This window comes from Tiliqua scincoides, chromosome 5 (assembly GCF_035046505.1).
Source record: "Tiliqua scincoides isolate rTilSci1 chromosome 5, rTilSci1.hap2, whole genome shotgun sequence".
In the NCBI taxonomy this organism is placed as follows: domain Eukaryota; kingdom Metazoa; phylum Chordata; class Lepidosauria; order Squamata; family Scincidae; genus Tiliqua; species Tiliqua scincoides.
Genome location: NC_089825.1, coordinates 116,026,198 through 116,040,958, shown reverse-complemented (window position 1 = coordinate 116,040,958; position 14,761 = coordinate 116,026,198). Strand labels below are relative to the sequence as shown.

Below are 14,761 nucleotides of genomic sequence, written 5' to 3'. Positions count from 1 at the left end.
TTGGGGGGGGGGTTTGGAAGTGGAATGGTGGTGGTTACAAAACAATTTTAACTAGTATGTCTGAATACTTGCAGACTTGCTTACTGAATACTTGCCATTCCCTCAACGGCAGTGCTCCTATCTGTAGCTCCTGCCACCCTGGAAGAAGAGCCTTGTTTCACTGTTTGGGGCTTGCAAGCGACCCTTTTCCTGTACTGCAGAGAGAAATCGTCTTGTGACAGAGTCTGAAGGTGGCAGGAGTTTTTATGCAGATTTACGACCCAGTACTTTCAGATGACTGAGTTCGCGGCACAGCTCAACAACAAGAACCCATGAAAACTACTGGCTATTTGAGTGTGTGTGTGTGTGTGTGTGTGTGTGTGTGTGTGTGTGTGTGAGAGAGAGAGAGAGAGAGAGAGAGAGAGAGAGAGAGAAACCTTTGGCTAGCAGTTTTTTTGCCTACCCCAGACTGGCCAAGTTTTGAAGATTTAGGTTAATGTCACAAATCAGCTACTTAATGTTCCTTTCCTTTAGGTCACTTTAGGCAGGTATCACGCAAGTATGGGACTCAGAAGTTGGTCAGTCAGTGTGCAAGGCAAGCAAGGTCAGTGGGTAAACCAGAACCCCTTGTCAGACGTTCGCCAGCTCAGCAAGACCGACTGGCAAGCCCTGTAGGTTGGATTCACAAAAGCAGCCATGGAGGGAGTTGGGCTGTGCAGGCACCCCCAGTCAGGTTGGCAGCACAAAATTCCCACCCAGCTTCTTAAAGGCAATAAGCTAATCTTAGACTGCACAGAGAACAGGGTGGGCAGGGGACGCAAGTTGGAGCAGACTGAAGGAGTAGTGACAAATGCTTTCAGATCCTCTGCCTGGCATTGAAGACACCAATTAAGTGCCTTGAAATTTGTGCCTTTGTTTTATGTGGGCAAGGGCTGGGCAAGACCACCAGTGTGAGACAGGGTCATACCAAGATGCTTCTCCTAGAACTGTTCTCTTTGTGTGGAAGTTTGGGGGGATGTCATCTGCCATGGTGGGAACTGAGCCTTCAGGCAGCATATCCTCGTGCTTTGATGGTGTGGAAGAGAGAGAGAAAGTGCGGAAAAAGGGAGGAAAGAATTAGTATTAAGCTCCACAAGGGTCACAAAGAGCAGGTAGATGGTCCCAGGTGGCTGGACAGTACACTGCCCTCCAGAGTCCTGAAGGTGGTGTTGTATCCAAATTCCTACAATTATAAAGAAGTGGCAATTAAACACGACATGTGATGAGATGACATCTTCACCAGTTACTTCTGGGTTGGAGACCACAGAGCAAAGAGCAGGTGGATGGTCCCGGGTGGCTGGACAATACACTGCCCTCCAGAGTCCTGAAGGTGGTGTTGAATCCAAATTCCTACAATGATAAAGAACCCAGAAGTAGTGATTAAACGCGACGTGTGATGAGATGACATCTTCACCAGTTACTTCTGGGTTGGAGACCACAGAGCAACAGTGTAAATGGTGGTAAGAGGCTCAGGATATGCAGGTGGGCCCTTCCAACAGCAAAGAAAGGAAGGAGGTCTGCCCACTGAGCCTAACCTCTTACCATTTTCTGCACTGCCCCCCATAATTGGAGTGCCATGTGACCCCTGTAGGAACTCCCCTCGGGACCCTGGACCAATAGGGGAGGGTCATGCCCTGCCCATGTTCTGCTTTCATCACTAGTTTCCTGGCTCCGGCAGGGGCATTTAGCACAGTGAGGCCGTGCTTGCCATTGGCAGCCATTTAACAACAGTGGAACTCCATTCATCATAATCAAACCTTCCATAAACTGACCTAATCCTAGTTAGGTTTGGGCTGTTGGTTTACTAATCCCCATGCCTTATATACAAGTCTGCAAATTTATGTCAAACATACCTTCCTGTCTCTATACCCCAAAGTCATAACTGGAAAGTGAAAGAAAGTAGATGTGATGCAGTTCATAAAATTCTTATGAGGTTCTCGCACATCTTACCTGTGGAACTTTCAAGATGCTCAACAGAGGTGCCATATGGAGGGAGATTTCAGAGTAATGGGCCCCAATGACAGCTATTAGTTTGTTCTGGACACCACACTTGTAGTTGGGGATAAATCTGTTCAGTGTGGAGAGAAGTTCCAGTATGCCATGATCGGTTGACGTAGCTCTAGAGTAACTTTCATAGATGTGGAAGCCCAAAGTGACATTGGGTAAAATTTGGTGATTTTCATTTATCTCTTTCACAGCAAACACCAAGGCTAGGGGATGCTGATAATTCTTAGTCTTTACCCTGCAATGAGATATGGCTACATCTCCTGCTTACTGTGGAAAAGCTGAGTCAATTTGATCTCCACTGACATCTATTGCATCATAAACCAGGATTAGTAGCACAAGCCTATGTATGTCTACTCAGATGTAAGTCCCATGGAGTTCAGTTAGACTTACTTTCAGGTAAGTGTTTATAGAACTGCTACCTAAGGCATGTAGGTAGTTCTTATCCAGCACACGATGAGTTTGTGCCCCATATCATAAGTGACGTTTTACGTTTAGTAAAATTATTGCCACTGGTTAATGTTCAGCCTTTAGAACTCATGCCAAAAGATGAACCTTGCTATACAATCTCAAGGAAAGGTATATTTAAAGCGTGGGCATACCCAAATGCATGCTATGCTTGTTTATCCATTTCAGAGAACCCCATTCATGCATCTAAAGAGACATGGTAGTGAGGAGGGTGGGTTGGGGGAGTTGAGTTGGTTTGGGGTTCCAGCTCTCTTTGGACAACATCTAAAATGTTAGAAAATTGCACCAATGGAAGCCTCCCTTCTAGAGCCAACAGCAACTTTCGAAGTTCAGCTTCCATTGGGATCACTGCAGAGCAGGAAAGGGCTAAATACTCCTCCCAGCACAATGCAGTCAAATTCTGATGGTGCTTCCTGCAGAGAACTCATCAAGTACACCTGTGAAATTACGCATTTCATGTAGCATATAGTTTAACCTTAAGCCAGCGGTTTGTTACACAAATATGAAACAAAGGATTGGGATCATTTTCAGCATTGACCACCAAAGACACTTGAGGAGTGTGTGTGGTGCTTCCACGTAGGTAAATTCAGAGGCTGTAGGTTCAACACAGAAACATTTGATGGCCAACATTTAAAAGCTGGTGGTCCCTTCTACCACTATGCTGTCTGCTGCCTCTGCCTCTCCTCTCTGCCTCAGGGTGACTGACTGGGGACCTGAAGGCAGAGGAATGGGATTCAGAGGAAGGCAGGACAGTGACAGGAGTGCGGGAGCCAAATCCCACATGCAGGCTTTCAGGAAGGAGATTTGGCATTCCAAGCATTTCTACCCATAAGGTCACCACTGGTCCAGAAAAAACTTGCTCAGGGCGCAGTCCTAACCCACTTTCCAGCATCAAGGTAAGGGAATAAACATTTCCTTACCTTGAGGAGGCCTCCATGACTACCACCCAACTGCAAGATGCAGCATATGCCCCACTAGCACAGCTACTATAGGCAGGAGGTCTGGTCTAGAGGGTAGAGCCTCCGTTTGCGTGAAGATAACATCCGAAGGTCACCAGTTCGAGGCCACCAGCACTGTGAACGGCGTGACCTTGAAGCAGCTGACAAGCCTAGCTGAGTTATGCTGAGTTATTCCACCTGCTCTTTGGCCGCCCTTCAAGTGAGATATGAAGGAGCTGCTCGTCAGCCTGCATGGGAGGAAACTGGAGGCCAGAATGTGATACCAGATCACAAAAAATCCATCTAAAATGTTGTGGTTCTTGAAAGACAGAACCTTCTTCAATAGTAAAAATACCTATAGGGATTTAGAATCAGCCTGCCTATGTAAACCGCCTTGAATTAAAGTCTGAAGAGAAATCTGACGACCAAGAAAGGCGGTATATAAATACTTGTATTATTATTATTATTATTATTATTATTATTATTATTATTATTATTATTATTATTATTATTACTTCAGTAACTCCAGAACTCTGCTGGATCCGGCCAAAGGCCCAACTAATCTAGCTTCCTGTATCTCACAGTGGCCCACCAGATGCCTCAGGCAGCACACAAGAAGATACCTGCATCCTGGTGCTTGCTTTCATGCATTTCAGTTTTGAAGACCTATCAATTATTTTCTGCAGACAATAGGTCTTAACACTGGTTTGCTTTGGACTCAAAAACATATTCTCACCCCAACTTTTGCAGAGCTACATTGCTGGTCACATTCTGTTTCTGAGCTCAGGGAAGTTAAAAGCAGTTGCATCCTGGGTTCCTCTTCAGATTGAAAATAGGAAAATAAGAGAGAGGTGAACGTGCTCTCTCATACACTCTGGCTGCTAAAGAACTCCATGCAATGTCCTAACTAATTCCAGCATATAGAATTGGCCTACTTGACAAGGGCTACAATCCTATACATGCGTACCTGGGAGGAAGTCTCATTGAATTCATACATTAATTAAACAATATAGAATACAATAAAATAAAAAAATATAGTCACTGGGCTTACTTCTGAATACTAACATCCATAGGATTGTGCTCTCTTTGCCTTAGGAGAGGTGCACGTTATGGAAAGAAAGAAAGGAAAGAAAGAAAGAAAGAAAGAAAGAAAGAAAGAAAGAAAGAAAGAAAGAAAGAAAGAAAGAAAGAAAGAAAGAGACTCCTTACATGATATCACCGATCACTGTTTGCTTACGGGGATGTTCGTTATAGGTATTTTGTTCAATGGGCATTAATACCTGAGATGTAATGCTACCAATGAGGAAGGCACCAGGTTGAAAATACTTGTGAAGAATAGGGAGTGGGTCGCGCATGACGGCAGGTGCTAAAACCATTTTGTAAGCTGTAAGTGGAAGCAGCATCAGCAAAACCAGCAACATGATGATCCTAAATGCAGATTTGCCTTCAAGGCCCAGGTTTTCTTGTTTCCACATTATCATTCCAGTCTCCAAGATCATACCAGCATAATTTGGGTCGCCATGATCTCCACTCATATGCGGCTCTGGAGCCTGGAGTACAAATCCTAAATTATCAGAGTGATGAACCCTGTTGTGAACTAGTCCTTCTCCCGGTAACTGAATGATAATAGGGTGGTGATTTGTACTAAGAGTCACTCTCTTGGTTCCTTGTTTTGTCATTTATTACTGAGCCTCCAGGGGGCTGTAAGAAGGAGCAGAGCTAAAAAAAATCAGTGTGATAATTACAGGGGAAGAGTTCAGAATATGATTCCTCTGTGGGATTGCTAAACAAAATACGTTTGTCACCTCTGAACCCAATTGAACTAATAGCCCAATGCTATCCCCCCTCCCCCGTGTGCTGGTGCAGCCACACCAAAAACAGGTGTGCTAAAACTAGTGGAGAGTGGATCAGGAGGCTTCAACAGTGAAAGGGGATTTAAATCCCCTTACACCAGGGTAAGCCTCCCTCTCCACAATGGGTCTCCGTGGACATGTCCTAGCGATTTTGCTAGTACATGTCTGTGGAGAGAGAAGAGGGGGAAGGCTGCAGGAAAGGGGAATAGGATCAAACACACAACACTGCTGCTGGATCCACGTTCACCACTCCTGTTATGCCCCCCTCCCTGCCCCATTTTGCCCTGCCCCACCCCTTTCTGCCCTCCCCCATAAGTGGCATCACTAGGGTTGGCGTAACCCAGTGTGGGAGGCCAGTCCGTCAAGCCCATGATGGACCTCCACCCATGCAGTAGATGGGGCAGTGGGTGTGGTGATGCACCTTTGCCCTGCCCTGCTGGATTTTTGGCTATGACTCAAGTCACTCATCTTTTTTGATACATGTGTCACACAGTGGGAGAGCCAGCATGGGAATGTCAGAGAAATAAGCCAGGCATCCCATTTTCAATCGCTGTAGGAACAGTCTCCCCTCACTCCCCCTGCCTCCTTCTCCTCCTCCCTGGGCTTCTGAAAGCCACTTGGCTGACCAACCCTCTCCCCTTCCTATGGCTGACCAACCCTCTCCCCTCTCCCTCATCCAGAGAAAATAGATCAGGCAATCCTTCCTTTGTCCAATGAATCAGCCATTCCTTGGACAAGAGGCTGCTCCTGCCTCCCTCCCTCATGAGCCGACTGGACCTACATTCATCTTCCCCTGCCTCGTGCTCAATTCAGCTACCCCAAATAAAAACCTGAATGCTTCCTCCTTCCCTTACCTTCTCCCCAGTCCCTGCATCTGGTTGGAACTCACCTACCCTGCTGTTTGCGCCAGTCAATGCCAGCTTCTGGATCACTGCACGAGATGCTGCGTGCAATGTGGAAGCCACAAAGAAAGTAGGCAAGCACACCGTGATACAGACAGACTTGAGACTGTGCATGTGAGGACTCATTTCCAAGTCAGTGGCCCCAAACTCCAATTGCCCTGAGTCATAGAGAAGTGTGACTCGGGTCAGGCACGAGTCACACAAACACGTGTTTGGCAACTCTGACTCAAATTAATTGACCAAGTTCCCATCCCCGGTGAGCTGACACTTTGGAATGGCCACAAGTTCTGCAGCAGTCAATGAGGGATCAGGTTAGAACTGCCAAGACTCTACAGGCGTCATAGTCACTGCCACCCTGTGAAGCTTGAGTAACTTTCTGTAGATTTGGGCCAGAGAAACGTATGTTGCTCATGAAATTCCTAGCTGCAGTGAATCTAAAATGCAGTTGGAAGATCAAAACATCTATGGGTGAAAGGAAAGAACCGAGGCCCAAGGTTTGGGGACAGCTCTCAGGTCACACACAAACATCAGCAGAGCAAGTGTGGCAGCAATTCCTACCATAGTGTTTCAAACAGGTGTTTCCAAATATATTGCAATGTTGAGATTGTCCCTTCATTGTAGGGTTGACTTGTGATTCATTCCTTGAAAGTGCAAGTAATTTGGGTCGTTTAAATGGCTTTTGCTTGATTACCCCCAACTAGGTCATCCCGGACAGATACAAATGTCCATACATACAAATGTATGTCAGATACAAAAAATTTAAACATTTTTTAAATTATTATTTAGAAAATACTAAAACAAGATTCAGTCAAAATGTTCAGGCTACATCTGCAAGCAGAAAAAGAGGAGAAAAATATTTGCGTATACTTAGAGAAACTACTAATATACTGACATAGTTCTAGGCGCATCGTATTATATATTTAATATTTTCTCCTAATTAACTGTTCCCTGTTGTTCAGCTCAGGCTTCAGTGCAATAATATAACATTTGGGGAAGAAGATACAACCCAACAAGCCAGCACTGGAGGCTAAAATGGAGAAGATCTCCACAGCTACTGTGAATTTTCCCTTGGTGCTCGTGTAGGTTGGTACAAAGGATAACCAAACACTGCAAAAGACCAACATGCTGAATGTGATGAACTTGGCTTCATTGAAACTGTCTGGCAACTTTCTAGCAAGGAAAGCCACCATGAAACCGATCACCGCTAGGAAGCCCATGTAGCCCAGGACACAGTAAAACATGTTCACAGACCCCTCACTACATTCTAGTATGATTGCCGCACTCATTGAGTACATGTCAGTGTCTGAGAATGGAGGAGAAGTTGCCAGCCACAGAACACAAATGACAACTTGGATAAGGGAGCAATAAAGGACCACAGAATAGGACATCCTTGCCCCCACCCATTTCCGCATCCTGCTTCCTGGTTTGGTAGCCATGAATGCCAAAACAACAGTGAAGGTTTTTGCTAGCACACAAGAAACAGCCACCGAGAAGATGATGCAAAAAGCAGTTTGTCAGAGGAGACATATCGCCTTCTGAGGCTGGCCAATGAATAGCAACGCAGTAAGGAAACAGAGTAGGAGGGAGTTTAGCAGAATGTAGGTGAGGTTCCGGTTGTTGGCTTTCACAATAGGGGTGCTGTGGTGCTTCACAAACGTTCCAAGTACCAAAGCTGTGGATGCGGAAAAGGAAACAGATAAAATAGCTAAACCGATTCCCAAAGGTTCTCCGTAAGACAGGAAGTGTATATCCTTGGCAATGCATAAATCCCGGTTCTTGTTTGGATAGTGACCTTGTGGGCACTTAAAACAGTCATCCGAATCTGAAAAGTGAAAAGATTTTGTCTCAATTTGCTCAAGCAATGGTCTATTATCCAATAATATGAGAGATTTATGATCGTGACGGATGACAGAGAGGAGGGGGCTTGATAACATACTGGTAGGGGTTTCTTTTTGTTGTTGTTGTGTGCTTTTGTGAAGAAGGAATAAAACACAAAACACCACCTTATTGGTGTTAAAATATCTGAATAAAAACATAAAACACAGCATTCTGATGTTTAAGATATTTTGCAGAAATTATAATATATTGCTTTTCCAGTTCGAAATACAGGGGTCCCCTGTATCCGTGGATACAAAAAAAAAAAAAAAGAATTATCTTTATTTTTTCAATTTAGCAGTCAATCTGAGGACCGCAGAGTTCACAGGTGAACACTCACGGCCTCTGCAGGGCTCAGAAGATCCTTCAGAGGCGAGGGGAGCATAGCTCCCCATATGGTGACTCCCCATATCCATGGATTCAGATATCCAGAAGGGGGATTTCTGGAATGGAACTTCTGAGGATATGGGGGCATGACTATAATGCTATGGCATCTGCTGACACAGTATCACCTACCAACCTTGTAGGTGATACCAACCTTGTACATTTTTAAAGCAATTTTAATTTATAATTATAATTTTTCAAAATGCACCATTGGAAGAAAAACACATAATACCACTGTGAGGGGTGCCCCGAAAAGGGGGGTCTCAGGGCGTCATCTGGCGGGGTGCCGAGTGTCAGCTGGATGGTTTCATGGGACACCTGGGTGGGGTGTCCACCTCCCTGGGGTTCCTTGCAGGGGGAGCCTCAGACCAAGCCAGGGGGATGGGGGTTCACAACACCCTTGTCCTCCTCCCTGGAGGCAGGACCTAAGGCCCTTGGTCTTCAGGCAGGGGCTCCAGCACCAGGCTCCTGCCTTCCCTCTCCAGAACTGCTTGTCATCACAGGCCTCCCTGCTTTTATCCTCCCCAGCCACACCCTTGGCTCCTCCCCTTCCTCCCTCTCTAGGCTTAAAGGGGCCCTGACCCTGGCCTGCTTCCCTCCTCTTTGGTGGTTAATGGTGACTTGGCCCTGCTAACTGCTCAGGTCAGGTGAGCCCTGGGGTGACGGTCTCTCCCACGCAGCTGCCCTACGTCTTACCTGGTCAGCTGGAAAGGTGGTGGTGGCTCTATGGCCAGGCAGTTCTGCCCCTGGCCTGCAGCCAGGTAAGGCAGGGGTCGGACAATGGCTCAAACCCCTGACAACCACAATTTGCTATTTTAATCAGGGAATTCTGGGGAAAAAAAATCACCTAATAACACACACCCCTATGTATTGGTTATCATTAATATCAAAAGTGGCATTTCAATATTTATTTAACCTCACATTGCTTGTGTCCAGATAACTTCAAAGAAATTTCTAGTGTTTGTGCCCATGGTCACAATCCGGAAAGCTCCTGATATTATGTCTTTATTTAAAATCAAGTATATTCTGTCATTCAATAAATGTTCTTAAGGCAGTTTATGATTTTAAAATGTAGATATCATAAAAATAAAAAAATTAAACAATCACCAAACTAACCTTTACAATACTATTTTAAAAAAAGTTAGACACTAACTAAGGGCGCAATAGAGAGAAGAACTTGGGCCAGCACAAGTCGCTTGCCCCAGCCAAGGAGGATCACAAATATACCATAAAGCACATTTGCACTTCCTCACAAGCAAGCTGGAGGTGCTCTGGCACACAGAGGATGAATTCGGCTTCGTGGCAGCTTGAGTGGCGAGCCTTGAATTGGCCCAGCTGGGCTGATGCATGGCTCTGGGGTGCGCGGGAAGGAGGTGAGAGGGAGACATTCCAGGGTCAAGGAGGGTGGGCAATGTGCAGCCGCAGGGGTGAGCGGGTGGGGAGCAGGAGGTGGCGGTTATGCTGGATCCGAATTCCTGTTCCTGGGGAGGTTGGAGTGGCTTTAAGCCGCTCCGCTCTCCTTGAACTTGTGCCACCTCTGGAGGTGGCGCAGGTCCGAGGAGACCCATAGCAACCAGTGTTCCTTTCCCAGGGGTAAGGGGAAAAGTTTCCCCTTGCCTCTGGCTGAGCCGATTCTGGCCCCTATCCTGTGCTGGATACAGCACAAGCCTCTTGGCTTGCCTGTTCCAGTGCCAAGTAGGATTGCACCTTAAATGCTCAGCCTTAAATATCACTGAATGTTCAAGTAGACAGATAACTTTTCAATCAGCATCTCAAGGTCATTAGAGCAAATGCTGGAGAAAAAGATTTTCAATGTTCTATTACAGGTGTCTCTAAACTTTTCGGCGGAAGGGCCGTATCAAATATCTGGCAGTGTCGAGGGCTAGAACAAAAATTAAATATAAAATTGAAAAAAAATAAATTAGAGATTGAACTTAGATGAATGAATAAATGGGCTCAAATGTCCAGGACTTCTCCAAGCACCAACACAGCCCAAGAAATAAAGCACACACTTAAATGGGTCCCCATTCCCCCACCCCACAAACACAATTCCAGTTGTGTTTGGTCAACTGGGCCAGAGGCCTCTCCAACTATACCATATGCTGTAGCCCTCAGTCTGACGTGGAAACTGATCTCTCAGACATCTTCCCTGAGGCTAGGAAATGGAGCTGCAACATGACATCTCTTACCTTTCTGCTTAGAAATCTTCCCTTCTGAACATGGGATGCAATCGTAACAACAAAATGGCTTCCCTTCTTGTTGTCTTCTGAAATAACCAGGGTGGCAGCTGGCAGTACACACAGAAAGGGGCAATGCCTATTTATAAATGGAAAACATAGAGTAGCAGTATGTAGAAAATGCATTTGAGGAATTTACATCACATTAGTTGATTGATGTTTGACTAAGTGGGCCTTTGGATGGTGGCTTACCAACAACAAGTTGAACAAGATTTACTTCTCCATAGATGTCCTTTCAGCAGCAACACAATAAATAACATTAAATAAATAAGCAAAGCGTTTTTTGTCCTGAACCCCTCCCTCAACTCAGACTGATATTGTCGTACCCTGCCCTGAAGGGCAGCGCCAGTTGATAGAGAGGGGTGGGTCTGTCCAGTGCCGCTGAGACCAAATAAGCAAGACACTGAGAGGTGGAAGGCTATGAAGGCTGTTTATTATTTCAGCAAGACATGTCTGTGGCCTCTGGGAGACTCAGCTCAAATCCAGAAGGCCCTTTTCAGAGGCGTGGGACACTTTTTATACAATTATCGGCTCTTTGTCTGAAATCTAGACTTCTTATTTGCTGAAAATCTAAGTCATAGAAGTGGCAAACTCTTAATAGGCTGTAGATAACCTTAGAGACACCTCATAGGTGAGTTTCAAGTTACAGGTTTCCAAAAAAGGTGAAATGAAACAATTAAACATATTGAATTACAAAGTTTTCAAAAGCCAGCAGGGGGGTGTTATAGTATCATTTTATCCATTATTATTATTATTATTATTATTATTATTATTATTATTATTATTATTATTATTATTATTATTATAAACAGTATTTATATACCGCTTTGCAACTAAAGTTCACAAGTATTGACCCAGTGTTGACCCAGTGCTGAACCTTCCAATTATACAGATTGTTTGATGGGTAACATCATTAAAAGAGGGTACAAACACAGGTGTGAAGACCTCATCTTTGGCAGAACTTCAGACCTGTTGCTTGGTGTGCCCATCTCGTTAGCACGCCCTGATACGGTGCTTTTATCTTTTACAATTGTTGCTTAACATAGCCTCTGGTTCCTTTTATTAACAGGGGTTTTCAGATGCTTTACTAAACTAAAACTTCTATAGCTTAATTCTATATAACTATTGTGACCAGTTACCTTGAGTACATTGGTATTAAGGGATATGTCATTTGCCCTAAAAAGCATGAAAGAATAACCATTTTAAAACTATAAGTGGACACAGGCAGACTGTCCTTGCGAAGACGTGTATTCTTCTGCCAAAATGAGGCCTATCTGCTCGTTGCCTGGCATCTTTATCTATTTCAGTTGCAATTCAAACAGAGAGCCTTCAAAGGCAGAAATTTCCCTGGTACTTTCCACTTCTCCCTTTCATCTTCTCGCCCCCTCCTTACTTTCAAAGAGGGAGAAGCCTTGTTGTTGTTGCTTTGTCTTGACATCAGAAGACCTTGGAAACCACCATTTTATTTTGCCACACTGTCTTGCATGTAGTATTGTCCTAGGGCGCGCCAGGACCTAACCCATCCACAGGTTGATAGAGTCAACGATTAGCTGGTTACAGTTACAGTTTGAGACCTGGTAGGAATTTTTTGTTTCCCCTTTGCATGACCATGGAATGGAGTCTCCCCTCTACCCTAGACTGTCCTCATTGGGGTGTTAGCCATTTAGGTCAAGGATGACATATGCAGTGCAGGATAGAGAATAGAAGAAGGATTCTAGTGTCTGTCTTTGACAAGCAAGAGTCTGAAGGAACTGATCTCAAGTGGCTTTCAAGCTTGGGGATGGAGGTGGGCTTCAGGCTTTCAAGTCTGGGGATGCAGGTGGGCTTCAAGCCTGAAATTCCTCAGTTTCAATGAAAATGCCTTCCCCTATCAGGCTTGGGGAAGCTGGGGCAATTCCGCTCCCTTATCCCCCTTTCCAGAGTTTGGCAGTGAGAAAGCCACGATCCCAGGTTTGGAGCCAAGGTGGTTTTGTCCAAGGGGATCTCGGCACTGTGTAATGTTCCCAACAGGGGCCTGGAGTGTCTTATGCAGGACCTGCTTCATTTATTATCTGTTCCAATAAACTTGACCTATTTGTTACCAATTTGCATTGCCACATGTATTTTTTTTTTGGGGGGGGAGGGATACATGGGTGAGGGGATTCTGAAAGTTTAATATCTTGTGAGACAAAAATATATTTACCAGATGCCAAAACAGCAACAATGTGGGTCGCAAAGAAGTCACCAAGAACAAGGAATTTCACAACCTTGGGCCTCAAATGAAAAGGCCCTGTCCTTACGATCCCAAAATGTGGAACTAATGGATAAGAATGGGCTCCTTGAAATGATCTCCATTGATAACTCTTTGGGTTTGAAATGAAGTATAGGTGGTGCCTTGGGAGCGGCGGGGATCCATTTCTAGACCCCCTGTAGATACTAAAATCTGCAGATAATCATATCCACAGTTCTCCCCACCTGCTGTCCTCTGAACGCAACCAGAGCTGTTTCTTGCTCTTACAGATGCTAGAATGTGACAGACAGGCAGGGTCTGCATGCTAGGGGGACACAGGAGGTTAACAGGAAACAGGAAGTCTGCTTGCTTATATAAAATGGAAAGTAATGCGCATGGGGGCCCCATGGAGAGCTGCAGATAATGGAATCTACAGATTTGTGGATACGAGGTGGGGTGGATGCTTGTAATGCACTTATAGTATACCCCAAGAGATATAGGGTATACAGTAATAATCCTCAATTTTTCTAGGTTGCAGACTATATAATTACTTTAAAGAAATGAAAACATACGTGAAAGATCAATATATAGTATTTTGAACTTGTGAGAAGAATGAAGGCGAGTTTGTGAAAACCTTCTCAAGAAACAATTTCTGAAAATGCAGACCAGTGGGCCTGCACTGTATGCACGGTGCAAGTTTCAGGCTGCTCATGGGTCAACTCGAGGCAAGGGAAGGCTTTCCGCCTTACCCCAGGGAGAGCCACAGCAGTCCAGTGGAGCTACTTGGATCTGCACCACCTAAAGAGGTGGTGCAAATCCAAGCAGCCTGGGACTGCCTTGGGCCCCTTTGAAAAGGACTAGGATCGGGCATAAGTGTGCCCTGGAATGCCCGCCGCCCACCCTTCCGCCATTCTGAAACGCCTCCCCACCACACCCACCCTCCACAAACCCCTCCCAACCCCTGCACTGTCAGAGCTTGGCTGATGCAAACTCAGCATCCCCGGGGGCCCAGGTCAGTGCGGGGAGGCCAGCACACATCTGTGAGCCAGCCTAGCTCCCCTCATGTCAGCCTGAAAGTGCTTCATGGCACTTTTGTGATGATGTTGGGCTGGTGCAATGAACTTAGGTTGGCCCCAGAGTGCCTCTGGATTGCGCCCAAAGACATGCTGTTCTATCCACAGGTATTGTTCTCTGCTGTATCCACATGTATCTCTGCTGTATTCACATGAAACCATACCTGCCATGGCTGTTGATCCTGAAGTTTTATTTTTGCCCTCAGTGCCATTGCCCGGTGCTGAAGTTTGCTTGATTGCAATTCATGTAAGGCATGGGCCACGGCATAGACAGCATTGTAGATGTTGTAGCTGTGACCAGTCATGCTCATGTCAAAGAAAGCCCCAGGAAGGCTCTCCAGTTTCTCTTTCCCGGTGCATAGTGTCTCAGCTTCCTCACCACCAAATGGATTTTGAAACATGCAGTCAAAAGCCTGTGCCCAGAAATCCCTCAAAAATTCATCTTCTGTGGTGGAGAAATGGTTTCTAGTTTGAAGGAAATTTTGGAATTCAAACACTTCATTTGAGTGAACAGCAAAAGAAAGAGCACCACGAAGGGCTTGTATGTCGCAACTCCTTTGGAAGTGCAGTGCTATCAGCTCCATTTGGACTGTCATAATCCAGACCTTACCTTTGGGCTCTGCGACCACGAATTCTAGTTCTGGTAAATGCAGCAACAATCGGAACTGTAATATAAGTTCTTCATACACAAGCACTGCATTAGCCATGCTGCTCATTGAAAGATGATATATTCTTGTCATCTGGTCCAGTAGGTTGAAGAATTCCTTGATGTAGGTAGGCTTCACTTGAAACCATCTGGT

The 14,761-nt window shown here is 45.3% G+C and overlaps 1 pseudogene; it reads right to left on the bottom strand.

The window, feature by feature from the left end:
- Positions 1-7,103: 7,103 nt before the first annotated feature.
- On the bottom strand, positions 7,104-14,545 carry LOC136653336 (vomeronasal type-2 receptor 26-like; annotated as a pseudogene).
- Positions 14,546-14,761: the final 216 nt, after the last annotated feature.